Source organism: Cynocephalus volans, chromosome 9 (genome assembly GCF_027409185.1).
Source record: "Cynocephalus volans isolate mCynVol1 chromosome 9, mCynVol1.pri, whole genome shotgun sequence".
NCBI classification, from domain to species: Eukaryota; Metazoa; Chordata; class Mammalia; order Dermoptera; family Cynocephalidae; genus Cynocephalus; species Cynocephalus volans.
Window position 1 is genome coordinate 149,257,840 of NC_084468.1, and position 19,110 is coordinate 149,276,949.

A 19,110-nucleotide genomic window follows, 5' to 3' on the forward strand; every position below is an offset into this window, starting at 1 on the left:
AGCCTTTCCTTATACACATTACACTACGCTCTCGTAGCCTGCTTTATTTTGATTTCCTAACAAATAGCAGCATACAATAGAGCTCATATATTTTTTATATCTATTTTATTCTGTGTGCTTCTCATCCAAATGCAAGTATCATTGTAGCAAGGATTTTGCCGATTATGTTCAAAGTTATATTTCCAGCATTTAGAAGAGTGTCTGGCACAAAAAGTAAGCACTCAATAAATATTTGCTGAGAGAGAGAAAGAGAAATGAATAAATGCCAAACGCTGTAATAAGTACTTTATATACACCTTGTTTAATACAATAGCTTTCTGAGATAGTTACAGTTGCTTCTAAAAAATGCAAAAAAATAAAAAATAAAAAATAAATAAACCCAAAGAAAAACCAAACAAAAAACCCCATGATTGTTAGAAAGGTGAATCAACCTCTCAAAGTCACACAGCTGGTAATCAACACAGGCACACAGTCATAATGCAGTCTTACCTTGCTCTTTCAGAGATGTTACATTTGCTGTCATAGGTACAAAAACTTATAAAACCCTTGGCAACGAAAATCCTAAACTGTATTTGGTAGGTCCAAACCCCCTCCACGTGCAGTATAACTGAAAACTGTGCTGCTCAGGCAGTGGGCTCTAGAGCCAGAGGTCAGGACTCACTTTTTTCTTCTCCCGCCTATTTGCTAAACATCTTTGGGAAAGTCACCTTCACTTTGCTTGTCATTTCTTGTCTGTAAAGTAATGGTAATAATAATACAATCATATCAAATGGTATTTGTGAGAATTAAATAAGTAAATATACGAAAAATACACCTTAGCACAGGGCTTGGTCCATGCATCATAAGTTTTTATTTTTTTTAAGATAAAATCATATACCATTGAAAGTGTACAATTCAGCAGTTTTATATATTCACAGAGCTGTACAACTATTACCACTGTCTAACTTCAGAAGATTTTTATCATTCCTAAAAGAAACCCTATATTACCAGTCACCCTTCAATCCCTCCACCTCCAGCCTCCAGTACCATTAATCTACCTTACAGATTTGCCTATTCTGGACATTTCATACAAGTGGAATCATATAATCCCTGACTTTTTGTGTCTGATTTCTTCCATTTAGCATATTTTCAAGGTTCATCCAGGTTATAGCATGTAGGACTGGGAAGGAGGTGCTCAGTTTCCCTGGGCTTGTGTTTCAGGACACAGCACTGGATTTCAAGACACTTCCCAAGTTCTCAAGGCCCTTCTCTAGGTCCTCCCCTAGAGCAGAGGTACTGTTGCTAGTTAGACCTATTTTTGGCACCCCCGTGGGGAAATTGAGACCTCAGGAGGCTGGATTTTGTAAATCCAGTGGCTGGGCGTGGTCAGTAGAGGAGGGGTACATGACACTGGTAGCCAGGTGTGCTCATCAAAGTGGAATTTATCCTTTGAATGACCTTCCAGTAGAACACAGAATATTTTTGAATCCATTTCATGCATGTGATAGGATTTAACCAATGAACATGACCTGAAAGGAGACCAACTGGACATGTGTAAGACTGTGTTACATAGCACAGAACCACACACTTAACTGAATGTTTATTAGATAGCATGAACACGTATTAGACAATGAACCTAGAAAAGCCAGATCCCAGCAGGAGGCAGGTCGTTGCTCACTTTTCTGGAGCCAACCCGCACTTCGCTGGCTGAAGTGTGTATGCTTTACTTTTGGGTTAAGCTTATTTTTAGCAGGTGGCTCCTTACCTTCTTGAGGAAGCCTGCACTCTGTACGAGACCTTAACTGTGTATTTCTTACTTTGGTGTTAAACTTGGTGTGGCCCCTGCTCATTCCCTGGAGCTAGGCCGTGCAGTCTCTGTGAAATCTGTATCTCCCATTCATGACGTTAAACCCGTTCTCACTTTCTACTGTGACTCTGCTCTTGAATTCTTCCCTGTGGGCAGTCAAGAACCTGGTAGGAGTACAGGGTGTGTTGAGGCCGGCTATTGGGCCTCCCAGGCCCTTTCTTCTGACATCAGTACTTCATTCCTTTTTATGGCTGAGTATTTTTTCAATGTAAGGATATAACATATTTTGTGTAACCACTCAGTGGCAAACAGGCATATGAGTTGTTTTCACTTTCTGGATATTGGGAATAACGATTCTATGAGCATTTGTGTACAGGTTTTCCTGTGAGCATATATTTTCATCTCTCTTGGGTAAATACCATCTCTCTAGGGGTGTAATTCTTGAGTTCTATGTAAATCTGTCTTTAGCCATTTAAGAAACTGTGAAAAGTGCTTTCTAAAGTGACTGTACCATTCTACATTCCTACAAGCAAGATATGAAGTTCCAATTTCTCCAATTCCTTCTCAACACTTGTTATTGTCTTTCTCTTCGATAATAGCATCCTAGTGGGTGTACAGAGATGTCTTATTTTGGTTTTGGTTCACATGTCTATAAAAGCTAACGATGTTGTGGTAGGCAAAATAATGGCCAAGTCCTAATTCCTGAAAGCTATAAATATGTTATGTAACATCAAAAGAGGAATTTAAGGTTTCAGATAGAATTAACGTTGCTAATCATTGACCTTATAAAAATAAGATTACTCTAAATTATATGGATGGGCCTAACATAATCACATGTGTCCTATAAATGTGGGAGAGACAGACAGAAGATCATGGAGGGGGAGAAGAGAGATTTTAAGATGCTATGCTGCTTGCTGGAAGATAAAAAAAAAAAAAAGGGTATGTGAGACAAGAAATGCAGGTAGCCTCTAGAAGCTGGAAAAGTCAAGAAAATAGATACTCCCCTGGAGCTCTACTTCAGAAGGAATGCTCAGTAACAACCATTTTGGATTTCTTACCTCCAGAGCTACAAGATAATAAATTTTTGTTGTTTTAAGCCACTAAATTTGTAAAAATTTGTTACAGCAGCAATAGGAAACTAATACAGATGTTGGACATTATTTCACATGCTTACTGTCATTTTGCATATCTTCTTTGGTGAAATGTGCATTCAAATCTTTGCCCATTTTATAATTGGAATATTTTTATTTTTATTATTGGTTTGCAATAGTTATTCATTCTAGAGCTTTATTGAACATGTGATTTGCAAATATTTTCTGATTCTAGGTTTGTTTTTTCACTTTCTTGATGGTATCGTTTTCAGCACAAAAGTTTTTAATTTTGATGAAGTCTAATGTACCTATTTTTTCTTTTGTTGTTTGTGTTTTGTGTCATATCTAAGAAACCACTGGCAAATCCATAGATACAAATATGAACTTCCATATTATCTTCTAAGAGGTTTATAGTTTAGCCCTTGCATTTAGGTCTTTGATGCATTTTGAGTTAATTTTGTATATAGTTTGAGGTAAAGGTACAATTTCATTCTTTTGCTTGTGGATATAAAATTGTCTCATTATATGCTCTTAAATGTGACCATTATCATTTTTTATATAGCTTGATATATACTATGATAACAGAAAGTATGGTGAAGAGATTACCAACATTATGAAATTAGTAGAAAAGAGATCCTAGAAGAGATGGTATATGAGTTGAGTTTTAAAAAGAAGTAGAAGTTGGACAGGTAAAAAAAAAACAAACAGAAATTGTATTGCATTAGAGGGTTTCATGAATAAGCAAAAGCAAAGGAAGTGACTTTATGAATGTTTCAAGTATTAAAATTGATAAGAATGCCTTGCAGTTTGAGGACACTGGAGTGCAGTGACCACAAGTAAACAAGGAGAGATGGATAGTACCCTCAAGGAAAGCTTTCTGCACTCCTAACCCTGGATTTATCCTCCTCAGAGGCACTTATATAAGGAGGATTAAAAGAATAGGTTGTGATCTTTTTATATTTAATTGTAAAAAGCTTGCTAAGTTTTCATCAATTCACTCCCTTCTTAATATATAGAAGAGAAGACTAATTGTTTAGTAGACTATTTATTTAGTATAATATTATTGTGAGGATATTTCACACTGTGCCCCAAAGAGATAGTTCTTTCCAGTTTCTTTACTGCCCCTATCTCCATAACCACTTTTATTTATATTATTAAGATTTATCAGTTCTTATATGCTTATGTAACCACTTTCACATATGTCAAGCTGTACTGTCATTTGTTAATAGTCACTTTGGAGATTCATGGTGTGTATAAAGTGTGACAGCTTTACCTAATAAATAAAATTGAAATGTCTTTAGAGATTTCACAACTGTCAAATAGCATAGCTCTTTTGGGAGATGTTTAGCTTTGCTGGTATTTAATCTCGTACTTCTATGTATCATATTCCTTGGACATTACTGTGGCTTAAATACACAAAATTTTTTTAAAAAACTACTTTAAAACCATTACATAATAGAATGTGTGTATTTTAAAATATGTTTAAAACTAAGTCTCAAATATCAGCCCATTTTGCATAACAAGTGTAATTGTCAATTTTTTTTATCCATTCAAGGTATCCATCCCACTTTAGTCTAATGGGTGAGGAAAGGATAGGATGTCTCTCTCACCATATACTTCCATGAGGTACTTGGAAGCCTACGGGGAAGTGTGAGTCAGAAACAATAAGTTTGATTCAGGAATAAAATAACACTTGACAAAGGGGAGAGGAAACTAGGAAAGGAAGTATATTGAGTATATTCAATGTTTTTTTCTTGCTGTGATTTTAATTCCTTTTTTTTTTTTCCTCTCTCTGATCCTAAGGATTTAGTTTTTAACATCATGGAGAGACAAAGTTTTCAATAACAAATATAGAGTCTGGCTCATAAATAATGGAATGTCATCATTCATATCCTTACTACAAGAAAAAGGTGAAAAAATTGAAAATGAATGATCTTCTCAGACCCATCTGGGAATTGAGGTCTAAGAAAAACCATCATCTGGAGAGAAATACAAATGCAGAGAGTCCTTAACTGAAACAGAAGTCACTGGAGCCAGAGCAAGCATTCTCTAGAACAAAGGCCTCTTCTCAGTAAAAAGACTTAAAAAGTCCCTTATTCTATCTTGAGTTAGGGTTTTGTTCCAGTTCCAGCCCTCTCTAGCCTTCCTGTCCCACCAAAGGTGAGGACTAGCAAGGGCAAGCTATACCTTTGGAGAAAACACTTGTGAAAGTCACAATCCAGAGATGGGCAATCAAAATAATTACATTTTATTATAAGGTGATAGGACACCTCTCTCCAACATTAGTAACACATCAACAAGGCAGGCAAGAGAAAGAAATAAAGGGCATCCAGATTGTAAAAGAAGAAGTCAAACTCTCCCTATTTGCAGGTGACATGATCTTATATATAGAAAAACCTAGAGACTGTCAAAAATCTCTTAGAGCTTATTAATAATTTTGGTAATGTTACAGGATACAAAATGCTCCCATATCAGTTGTATTTATATTATCCAATAATGAACTAACAGAAAGAGAAATCAAGAAAGTAAGCCCATTTAAAATAGTCACCAAAAAACTTAAAATACTTAGAAATCAATTTAACTGAGGAGGTGAAAGATCTGTACAATGAGAACTATAAACCACTACTTAAAGAAATTAAAGACACAAAAAGGTAGAAAGATATTCTATTTTCTTGGGTTGGAAGAATCAGCATTGTGAAAATGTCCATACTGCCCAAAGCAATCTACAGATCCAATGCAATCCCCATGAAAACACCAAGGATATTCTTCACAGAAATAGAAAAAACAGTCCTAACATTCATATGGAACACCAAAAGACCACGAATAGCCAAAGCAATCCTGAGCAAATAAATAAATAAATAAAATAAGCTGGAGACATAACACTACCTGACATCAAATTATACTACAAAGCTATAGTAAACAAAACAGCATGGTACTGGCACAAAAATAGATGCTTGGACCAATGGAATAGAACAGAGAACCCATAACACAACCCACAGACTTACAGCCAACTGATGTCTGACAAAGGCAACAACATACATTGGGGAAGACTGCCTGAGCAACAAATGGTGCTGGAGAAATTGGATATGCATATGCAAAAGAATGAAACTAGACCAGCACCTCTCACCATATACCAAAGTCAACTCAAAGTGGGTTAAAGACTTAAGTATAAGAACTGAAACTATAAAACTACCAAGATAAAATATAGGGGAAACCCATCAGGAAGTAGGATTGGGCAAAGACTTTATGAATAAGACCCCAAAAGTACAAGCAACAAAAGACAAAGTAAGTAAATGGGATTATATCAAACTAAAAAGCTTCTGCACAGCAAAGGAAATAATCAATAGAGTGAAATGACAACCTACAGAGTGGGAGAAAATATTTGCAAATTATACATCTAAGAAGGGATTAATATCCAGAATATACAAGGATCTCAAGCAACTACACAATAAAAAATGAAATAACCCAATTAAAAACTGAGGAAAGCAGCTAAATAGTCATTTTTTGAAGGAAGCCATACAAATGGCCAACAGGTACTTAATAAAATGCTCATAATCACTAATCATCAGAGAAATGCAAATTAAAATGGTATTGAAATATCACCTCACCCCAGTTAGCCTGGCCATAATAAAAAATATAGAGAATAACAAATGCTGGCAAGAATGTGGAGAGAGGGGAATGCTCCTACACTGTTGGTAGGACTGTAAATTAGTACAACTATGAAAAACAGTATGAAGTTTTGTCAAACAACTACAGATAGATCTACCATACAATCCAGCAATCTCGCTGCTAGATATATACCCAAAGGAATAGAAATCATCATGTTAAAGGGATACATGCACTACCATGTTCATCGTAGCTCTATTTACAACAGCCAAGATATGAAACCAGCCTAAATGTCCATCAATGGACAGCTGGGTAAGGAAAATGTGGTATATATATACTATGGAATAATACTCAGCCATAAAAAGAATGAAATTCTGCCACTCACAACAACATGGATAAGCTTGGAGAAAATTATGTTAAGTGAAATAAGCCAGGCACAGAGGAAAAAATGCCACATGTTCTCACTCATAAGTGGTAGCTAGGAGAGAAAGAAGGAAAGAAAGACCACAGTTATGTGTTGGACTTGCAAACGGAGAGAACATACTTAGGTTTGCTGTGGGTAGAGGGGAGAAGGGAGTTCAGGCAGTAATTGGGTGGGGGACACAGGGAATAATTGCAATTTTGGGTAATGGGCATGCTGATAGTATTGATCTGATCATCACATCTTAGGCAAAGACGGTGATTGTCAGCTTTGTACCCATGAATATGCATAATCAGTTAAAAATTATAAACAGAAAAACAAACAAAGAAGAGAAAATTATAGCTGAAAGGGCTACAAAAACAGACCACAAATCTAAAGTAATGTAACAGAAATAAAGAATGTCTCTGATTGACTCCTCAGTAGACTTGACTGGCTGAGGAAAGTATCAGTAAACTTAGGATATGCCAATAGAAACTTACCTAAGTGAAATGAAAAGATAGAAAGGAAAATAAATGGGAAAAATAATTTCAAAAATGTATAACATATATATTTAGATTACCAAAAGAAATCTAAGAAAGAAAGAAAGAAAGAGGGAAGGAGCAGAAGAAATATTGGAAATAATAAAGGCCACAGACTTTCCCCAAAATGACAAACATCTGGCCACAGACCCAGGAAGCTCAGAGAGCACCAAGCAAAATAAACACCAAATAATCTATATATAAACATATCATATGCAAACTTCAGAAAGCAAAAAATGAAAAGGGAAAGTAGTTTGTTGGACTGTACTGTTGAGACTAGTCAGAGAAGAAAACAAAACCTACTGCATTGCCTGTACAGGAACAGGATAAGAATTACATCAGAATTCTCATAAAAATCATGCAAGAAAGTGGAGTGAAATATTTAAGGGATTCAAAGAGAAAAACTACCAACCTGCAATTCTATATTCATGAAAATCTTCCCTCAAAAGTGGAGAAGAAATAAAAATATTGTCAGACAAACAAACTGGGAGAATTAATCACCAGCAGATCTGCCCTTAAGAAATGTTAAAAGACACTTCAGGGAGAAGAAAAATGATTAAGTCAGAAACTTAAATCCATATAATAAAAAGGAAGAAGGTAGGAAAAAATAAATAAATGATGGTAAATAAAATATTTTTTTCTTTTTTTTAATTGATCTAATAGGTAACTTTTCAAAGTAATATTTGTAACAAGGTATTGAATGATTGTTATAGCTTATGGCTAGATAAAATTAATAACAGCAATGTCCTGCAGAATGGGAAGGACGTATAGGAAATATGCTGTTATGGGAAAACTGCACAACAGTGAAGGAGAATAGGATTTTTTGAAATCAGGATTATATTAGTTAAAAACGTATATTGCAAGCTCTAGGGCAACCACCAAAATAATTTTTAAAATGAGTTAGAGTTGATATTTTAAGGGAGGGGAGAAAATGGAATCATGTAAAATCATATAAAATCTCACTCAAAACCAGAGAAGGCAGAAAAAGATTAAAAATAAAGAACAAGTACAAGGACTAGAAATTACTTACAAACATGATAGATATTAATGCAACTATATTAATAACCACTGTAACTGTGAATGATCTAAATACACCAATTAATAACACAGAATATCAGCAATGGAAGCAAACCAGACTGAAACTTTGGGGTGTACTTCTGCCAAGCTTCCTAAGGTAGAGCCTTCCCGGGCTCTCTTGGTTCTTAACCATTTTCCAATTCTTGTTCTCAGGATTTTGTTGATTCTGTGAGTCTCAATGATACAATTCCAATATATTCATCTTTTCCTTACATTACCTAAGGTCTATTTCTGTATCATCCATGATAATTATTATCTGATATAGAATTTATTACTACCTTGGTTTCTCATAAAAATAAATTGATGCTTTAGAAAAAATCTACTGTAAAGCTACACGACTACGCCAGTTGTTTGGCAATAGCTACGTTAACCGTATAGCTAGGCATTTCATAAATAAAGCCAAAATGTTTCATTATTTTAGTTACACTAAGTTTTCCAATTGTATTGTTAGGACTAGGGCTCAGACCCTTCACATGCCAGGCTGGGTCATAGACCCCTCACATGCAGGTCCATGCTAGGTAATTGGGAAAGATCCCAGGAGCCATTGGCAGATGACACGAATTCAGTCTGCAGCAGTAGCAGTAGCAGCAACAGCAGCGTCCAGCAGCAGAAGCAGCGGCAGTGGGTTCCTGGAGGGTCCTGGGGGCCCTGGCAGCAACAGCTTGCAGCAGTAGCCTCTAATAGCAGTAGCAGCCTCCCCATGGACCCCCTGGGAACATCCCAGGGGCACGGGGCTATGGATCAGAGCCAGTCATCCTTTAAACTTATGTCCATAACCCAGGACACCTGGGCGCACGTGCATATTTACATCAAATGCTCTGCAAGATCTTTAACATCTGAGGGGCCCTGACCATTTTCCTTTATTTTCCCTACATCTACACAACAAAATTTTTCCCATAAACAAAATTCTGACTTTAGTGATACACGTTAAGGCATGCTTTATTTTGAACGCGTCTCTGTAATATAGCATCATATTTTGGAATCAAGTTAATTTTAGCACAAACAATTGTTCGTTAATCCAACTTGATCTTTCAGTTACACTCTACAATTTTTTTTTTCTTTAGGATTACAGTACAACTCACTTTCTTGATTGAGGAATGTATCGCTAATGAGAATGAAAATGAGTCACTTTAAGAGGTGAGATAACAATTAATCCGTAAAAATGATGGCTGTAAGGAAAATTGAAATATAAATGGTCAGGATCCCTCAGACTTTTGGAATCTTGCCAAGGATAACCTAGCCTGTTTAATGTAAATATGCTTACTTGTGCCCAGGTGTTCCTTGGTTATGTGACTCACAAAGTAAAGGACACATGACTCTGATCCACCGTGCCCTCAGGACACCCCTGGAGGCTGCTAGGGCAGCTGCTGCTAGCTACCTGACCTTGCATCAGAATAAGGCCTATTAATTTTTACCCATGGCTCCCAGGATCTTTTCAAGCACCTAGCTCATCCCCTGCATATGAGGGGTATGTGACCCAGTCTGCACAGTGGGTTTGAAGGGTCTGCGGGCCCTAGCCAGACAATAGCAAGTTCAGAGACATTTGTTGTTGAGATCCAGTACTACTCGACAAATGATGTCAGCAAAACAATTCAAAAACTCTTTTGCAGAATGCAAAAATTAATTAAAATAGAAATCTTGGCAACAGAAATAACACAAAATACTTCACAAAAGGTCTTCTGGGAAAAGATGTTTAGTAAATTCATTTTGAATGAGACTTGTTCATTTTAATCACAGTTTGCTGCTGTTTATGGTTTAGACTAAGCTTAAATATTGATAGATGTAACGTTTTATGGTTAAACATAATGAAACCTTAGAATAATTGTAATTTGATGGGTTTTTAGTTTGTTGAAATTATTGGCCATTAGAAGTGAGTTAACACATCCTCTTTCTCATTAAGATCTAGTTGACCTGTATTCACGGCTTGGTTGAAAGCAGGCAGCTTAAATCAATTTGAGTGATTGTTGTTGCTGCAACACTAAGGATATAATTTTATAGCTGCTCTAACTCCTGATTTACAACCAAAGTAAGGTTTCACTTTAAAGACTACAGGGCAACAGTTTTGTTCTCTAATTAAAATTCTAAATTTAAAAGTTTGTAGATTTTAAATGGAACTATTAACACTTATAAGGATATTTTTCTGAACCAAATTAGCATTGGTGCAACCAGGAGATGGTTAGTTCAGCACAGATATTTGAGGATTTAAAAATTGTTCATATTGCTTCTTTTAAAATTACTTCAAAAGGATGTTTATCACATTACAGGAGACAATTTAAAAAATCTCATTTTTCTGAAGACCTTGAGTTCTTGAGAGCTGTTATTTTTTTTCCCTAATAATTTAATATTGGTGGGCTATGTGGTAAGTGTCAAATAAACTTCATGTATCAGTGTAATTTATACATAATTTAATTGAAATAGTAAGTGTAAGCTATTTAGTGAAACTGCTGTAAGAGATATATTTCTATCTGTATATTGAAATATAAGTGGGTACGTCTTTATTTCCAGGGACTGAAAAATGCAAGTGTTTATCATTCAATGACTGTAAGTTTCTTTTATAGCTATAACACAGATTACACAATATGTAAATATCAAGGCTTCTAAGCTTTTGTGCACAAAAAGAATATTTAAGTATAATTCAACTATTGCCAGCTCTATTTCATTTCCTAAGGCTTCTGAACAAACTTGAGACTGAGACGAGTTTATAGCCTATGACTTTCCTTTCCAGGTTAAAAATGGCCTGAACATTTAATATGTTCCTGTGCTCTAACAATTTAAATTATGTATACTATCATGACTTTTTTCTTACAATGATATAATGTCATATATATATATACTCAAAAATCAAAAAGCACAAATTCATTATATGTTTTGATTTCCCCACATTTTCCATTTTATCATGCTATTAAATATATTTCCATATTACTATTCATTTTGTATTTTGTTTTTGCGTCTACGTGTGGCTTTCATTTTCTCTATTTCATTATTTGTTTTTGCAATATCCTGACATCAAGCAACTTTATCATAAATAATTCATACTATAAAAACAAGATTTATTTTACCTGAATAAATTTCATACCAACTAACAAGTATGATAGTTACCTCCCCAACTGGCTTTTCAGTAGGAGTCACCTCAGTATGCCTTCTAATTTTTTTCTTTAATGTCTGATCTTTTGGGAGGCTCTGAAAATGAGTACTTCATTAAACTGGTATAATTTAGAGAAAAAGGCATTGCATCTGCATGGACTTCCTCCTTCTTGAGTTTTAAGAGCATGCTATCTTTTCTAAATTATAAAATGTTTCCAATCTGAAAACATAACTAAAATTCTATTGCCCTACTACCTTGACTGTGAACTTCAGATTTTAATTTTGAAAGCAAACAGATTCAGTGAGTTTCTGTGAAGAATGGAGAGGAAAGGTAACTTGGAAAGTAACTGTCAGAGACTTTTTTGTTGTTATTTATTTAACAGAGAATCGCACGTGCTGAAAAATATTCAATAGTAACATTCTATCTCTGTCATGAAGAGGTGCTTCCAAAAAAGTAAAATGACCTCTCAGGAAAGAGTTTGTTAACAATGTGAAAAGATTATTTCCTCTGCAACTCATTTTTAGAAGGTATCGAAAGATCCATTTTTCTTTCAGAAATTTATTTGCTGCAAACTTTCCAGTGAACAGAAAAAAGAAAAAGAAAGAAAGAGAGGGGGAGGGGAGAAAAAGAGCAAGTGATAAAACGAGTAAAGAAGAGAGGGACGGAGGGTGAAAGGAAGGACAGAAAGAAAGAATAAATGGAGGGAGGAAGGGAAATGAAAGTGGAAGTCGAGACTTGTAAATCTTTAGAAAATTCTGCTTCATTAACCCAACTTGAAATTAACCAATGTTTAATTTTGTCAGAAAGATATGAAATGAAAGAAAGCTGTCATTTTTTATTTAATTCTGCACATTTTTCAGAAATACACCAGTGTCGAGAACTGACAAAGGCCCTCGCTCTTCTGAGGCTTACAAGCTAGTGGAGGCAGAAGGAACGAAAATAATCCATAGCTATAAGGCCCGTTGACTATATTGTATGTTACAAGCTGGAAAATGCCAAGGAGGTTGGGGGGGGCGGTAGAACTGTGTAAAGGAGGAAGGAAGGGGGGCGCATAACTTTATTTACTGTGGTCAGGATCAGGTTCACTGAGAAGGTGGAACGTAAGCAAAGATTGGAAACTGGGGATGGAGTTGGTCATAGGTGCTTGGGGAAGGGTTGCCCAGCCAGAGGAGGCAGGTGGTGCAACGACCCAAAGAAAGATCACGAATGGTGGGTTTGAAGAGGAGCAAGGAGGTAAATGTGACCATGCAGGACAGGGTAAGGGCTCCTTAGAGGAGAAAGTGAAGGGTTTTGAACAAGAGAGTGACATTAACTGAGATATCTCTGCTGTGCTGAGAAGTGTGTGTGTGCCTGGTGTAAATATGTGTGCTTGTAGTTATTCATTTAGTTATTTATTTTTGAGGTAAAATCTGCATATAGATAGAGGCACAGATCTTAAATGTACAATTTGTTAGTTTTGAAAAAAAATATGTACACCGATATAACCATGTTGGGGAAATAGAATAACGTAACCAGGCCCCCTGGCCTCGGGGCAGGTTGTGTGTGGGTGGAGTTAGTGCCCCTGCCACCACATTGGCTGGAGTTTACTGCCTGGGGCGGTCCCACCTGTGCGACCATGCTTTCCAATCTGTGGCTTCCAAGGACCTGTTTGCCGGTTACCTACCATAGACCTGTGTGTAAAGGGTCTGATGACCCAGCCTGGCATGTGAGGTGTCTGGTGACCCAGCCTGGCATGTGAAGGGTTTGTGACCCAGTCTGAGAATGGCTTGCAGGGTCTGTGGGCTCCAGACCCAGCCCTAGCTTGACAATTGGCCCAGTTGGAAGGATTATGGGCAAGTAAAAAGAGCCCAACAATTGGCATAGTCGTGTAGCTTTACAATTGGTGACACTGGTGACATTGGCAGGATTCCGACAGAGCCAGAGCACTGCAACTGGCGTAGTTGTGTAGCTTTACAATTGGCAACGTGGGCAGGATTCCGACATTAGCAGAGCTCGACAAACTAACACCTAAATTAAAACCTGGAAGGAATGTTTCTATCTTGTCAGATATTTTCTTAGTGCCTTTTTTCAATCAATTCCCACCCTTCACAGGAAGCCAGTGTTGTGATTTCCATCAACCCTAGATTAGTTTAGTCTGCTCTTAGACATCCTACAAAAGATTTCACACAGAATGTACTCTTACGTTTTCCACTTCTTTCTGACTACATAAAAATTTAGGTTTCAGTCCATAGAGTTTTATATGTCAGTAGATAATATTTTTATTGTTGTACAGTATCCCACTGCATGGATATATTATACTTTGTATAAATATTCACCTACTGGGCAATGGGTTGTTCAAAGGTTTTAGCTATTGTGAACGTGGCTGCCATCCACATTCTCATACAAGTTTTTATAAACATATATTTTCATCCCTAGGAGAGCATAGGTGAAGAAAGTTAGTTTATAAGAAACTGTTCAATAGTCTCCTGAAACTATTTTCTGCTGCCACCAAGAATTTAGTCGCTCTTATTTCTTGGCAATATTTTATGTTGTAAGTCTTTTTGATTTTAGCCATTTTAATAGGTATAAAATTGTATGGATTATGTCTCACTGAGGTTTTAACTTGTATTTCTCTGATGAGTCATGTTGTACAACTTACTTTTCATGTGAGTCTTGGTCACGTGAATAAAATATCCATTCATGTACTCTGCCCCTTTACTATTGATTGCTTTTTCTCATGTTGTGGTTTGTAGGGATGCGCTCGGACACACACACACACCACACAGGTGTTAGGCTATCTTTTTATTCTCTTTACTATCTTGTAAGGAGCAACTGTTTTTAATTTTGTTGAAGTCCAATATATCAATTGTTTTTTTGTGTTTAGTGCTTTATTGTGACCTATCTGAGAAATCCTTGTCCAGACCAAAGTTGTGAGGATTTTCTCCTATGTTTTGTTCTGAAACTTTAGTAGTTTTACCTTTTATATTTAGGTCTACAATCCATTTTGAGATTTGTAGAATGAGGTTATTTTTTTCTATAGAAATATCCAGTTCCAGCACTACTTTTTTTTCAGGGGATGGGGAGCAACCCAAACTTATTCCAATTGAATTATATTTTCACTTTATAAAACAATCAATTGATCAAATATAGGCTAGCCTGTATCTTAATTTTCTGGTTTTTTTCCTACCGATCATTATGTGTACTGTTAGACCAAAGCCATGCTATACTGTCTTAATTTTGGAACTTAGTGTAAGTCCACTTTATTCATTTTCAAAATTATTTTGGCTATTCTAAGCCTTTTGTATTCTCAAATTCATTTTAGAATTAATAGCACCATTTATTAAATGTTTTGGTGCTAAAATTTTCATAGGAATTTTGTTGAACTTATAGATTCATTTTGGGTAATTTTTACATCTTAAATTATTTAGTCTGTCAATCCATGATCAAACTAGAAACGAAACAAAACATACTCTGGGCTAATAAAGGACATGTACAAAAATCCTAGAGCTAACAGCTTGTATCAAAGTCAATAAAGAGGGAATGAATACATACGTCTTGAAATAAACTTTGGCTCCCAACCATGACAAAAGCACTAGACCTGTGCTCCTAGCAAAAACAATTATAAATCTGGACAAAGCATATGAGATAACTGTTTACTTTTGAAAAACAAGCAGTGTAGTATTGTGATCTGTGTGAGAAGGAAAACATGGAGGTGAACTGAATGATTGTCCTGGTTTCCTGTTTGGGGCACCTTTCTTGTCATGACACAGGAAGGTGTAGACCAAGCCCAATGGATCTCTCATTGAGGAAGCACTGATAGAGGCTCTGGGTTGCTAACGCATCTGAAATTTGCAGAGTTTATTCTGGAGAATGATGTTCTGGGTTGTTAAAGCATCTGAAATTTACAGGGAAGTTTATTCTGGAGGAGGATACTGGGAGAAAGTTGGGGAGAAGTCTTCATGAGATTCGTCTTAGGTTTTTGGAAAAGGTCTTGACTGAGATGGTAGAGGACATTCAATGCTGGGAACATTGAAATTCTGGCCCAGCCTGAAAAGAGACATTTTGCTGAGCAGCTCAGGTATTGAGTGGAGTCTCATGAAAAGCTGAGCCTAAAAATAAGGCCCAAGCCCTAGAATAAGGGTTGCACCCCTCTAGTAGAAATGATAAAAATCTAAAGTTAACAGGGAAGTTTTTTAAAAAAAAATCTAGGTAAAAAAATTTACATGGAAAATAAGTGGTGATTGACTTCTCATCATAAATAATCGAAGTCAGAAAACAATGGATAAATTTTAGATGCTAAAAGAAGAATTATCTGTTGAGCCAGAATTCTATCTTCAGGAAAAAAAAAAAATCCTTGAGCAATGAGGGTAAAGCAAAGACATTTTCAGATAAATGAAAGCTAAATGCATCATCACAAGTACATCTATCATACAAGAAAATAATATAGGTAGTTCTTCAGGCTGAGCAGAGAAAGGAATAAAGAACATCAAAAATGGTAAATTCATCTATTAGAACTAGTGAGTTTAGAATCATGGCAAGCAATTTCTATATACCAATGAATACATGCAAGATTTTTATACTGAAACCCGCAAAACATTACGAAGAAAAATCAAAGAAGTCTTAAACAATCGGATACATATACCATGTTCATAGTTTGAAAAACTCACTGTGGTGGAAATATCAGTTTTTCCCATATTGACCTATAGATTCAATGCCTTTCCAATTGAATCACAACAAACTTTTTGAGAAGGTAGACATTTACAAGATTATTCTAAAATTTATATTGAATAGCAAATCACTAGAATAGCCAAAATAAATTTGGAGGACTCACACCATCTAACTTACTTACTAGAGTAATTTCAATTGAATTTCAAACTTACTACAGTAATCAAGACAGTGTCCTACAGACAAAACAAATACACAAATATCAATAAAATGAATTCGGTCCAGAGATAAATTACAGAGGGGCACAAGGAAACGTGGGGTGGAGGAAATATCTATATTTCAGCTGTGAATGTGGTTATCTGACTGCATGTATTTGCCAAATTCATAGAACTCTTTACTTAAAAAGAGTGAATTTTATGCTATATACATTTTACCTCAATTTTTTTACACAATATATGTAGTTGTTATAATTGAGAATTTTTTGGTCCTATTGACATTAGCCTCTTAATCTCAAAATAACTTGAAACTGGCATTAACACTGATTTCAAATCCTGCCAAATAGTAAAAATATCAAACCATATTCAAAGTTACTTTTGAATATTGATATCGATATGGATATTGATATTGAATCAAATATTGAACATAGATATTAAAAATATCAATTTTTGCTAGATAATTAAGGCAAAACATTCAATTAGAAAAATAAATAGTTTGTTATAAGAATAATATAATTTCAGTAAGCAGGGTTCAGCTATTGTAATATTAATATTTAGATACTAGAGTTTTCAGTACACATACAAATGGAAAAAATTTGCATAGATTTATGGAAAGAATGCTGGGTTAGGTCAATAGACAGCTGCAGAAATCTATATTACACAGGCTATTTGAATAAGCAAATGAAGTTATTTTGTCCAAAATAGTTTATCCTTAAAGAAAGGGTATTATAGATGAATTACGTATTGTTTTCATTAGTAAAATCTTATTTCATCTTTTCATATTTGACATAGAAGATAACAGATTTATTTTGAAGTCAGGTTCTCTTGGAAATAAAGCTTTTAGAAAAGTTTTAATCTCTAATTTTCTTAATTTTTTTCAGCTAGACTTAGTTTATTTATTGTTTAATCATTTGAGTAAAAACTTACAGAATGGGTTGGAACAGATTTTTCTTTGTATCTAAGGGATAGTTTTTCTTTTATATTCTAAACTATTGTCTTTTTTTAATGAAGCATGCGCCATTTTCCCCGTACATTCTTTGTGTTACTTCTCCTTCTTATATACTTCAGACTGCGACAACTCAGTGATATGTGATTACTAGAGGAACCACGCTTATATTCAAAATATACAGTTTGCAGCTAAAATTATATATCACATTAGAAATAAAAGAGGGTATTGAAAAATATATTTTCATAACTGAAAACAATTTTCTGATTAAGAATATGCTTTATTTACTTGTAAATGTCTAAGATTTGTCCCAAAGAAATCCATTCCATTTCTTTCAGATAATATGGAGAAGGCAGAAAAGGTGACAAAGATGTTTGTCATGGCAAACAATGCTTATTTCTAACTAACATATTCTTCACATTATATATTGTTTTCTAAGAGTGTGCCAATGAAAATCAAACATAGCATGAATTAAATATTTCCATTGTGAGCGTTTTTGTATTTTTATTTCAGGTACTTTCCTTCATTGATATTTGATTAAGAGTTTGGAGAAGCAATGTTGGAGAGGAAACAAAGGGGGGGTGCGTGCGTGTGTGTGCGTGCGTGCGTGTGTGTGTACGTGCGTGTGCGCGCTGCCCCACATTCTTTTCTTCAGCATACTGTTGAAGATGAGTAGTGCTCTAAGCATACTTTTCACTCGTCTACAATCATAAACATACTAGATGGAGCAAAATCCAACTGTTTCTTATGAGGCAGTGCATCAGTTTTCATTAACACTGATGTGTAGGATTATTTATCTCTACTCTAAATGGCCCCAAGTGTGCAACCTAAATCAAATAAAATACTAAGCACTAAGGATAAAAGGAGAAAAAACAGCTTCTGCTTCTAAGGAGCTTATAGTCTAGCCTAGTTAGAGTGACATGTTATTAAATAGACAATTTGGTTTTTTTACTTATTTAAGTTAATAGATATTTATTAGACATATCCTTAATTTAACAGTGCTGATTACCCACCCATTCCACTTGCTGTGATGGACCACAGGGGAGAGGAAAGATCAAGAATGCTGACCTGCTATTTTTGGTTGAGCAAATAAACATATGTATGTATGTATAAATACATAAATGAAAAAGACATCAAAGCATGTTTGAAGATGAGTTTATGAAACATTCATGCAAGTAGATGGAATTAATGCCTGATTTTCTCAATTTTTTTGTCAGGCAATATGCTCCATGTTCTGTTTAGAGGTTTGAATGGCTTGACAATATGATAGAAGGTTAGTTGAGAAGTACTCAAGATGTGAAAGGATGAACTATGCAATATAGTTAGGAGAGATGATGAGCTGAATTTTGTTTTCACGGGGAGTGGTGCTTTGCATAGAATCTAAACATGCTGACTCTGGAGTCAGAACAATCTGTGTTCAAATTTTAGAACTTCTACTTACAAGCTATCTCCCTAAGGCTAAATTTTCTCATTCGTAACATAGGAATACAAACGGTAACTCTTTTTCATTTAAAATTTTGTTCCTTTTTATTTCATAATACTGTTTCATTTGCATTTTCTCTGTATTGAATCAATCTGGCCATATGCTTATTTTTTCCAGTATTAAACAAACAAACAAAAAACTACCTTCTACTTTCTTAATCTTTTTTTATCACATATTTTCATTTTTAAAAATGTATTTCTGTATCTATCTTCTTTACTTTTTTCCATATAATATTCTT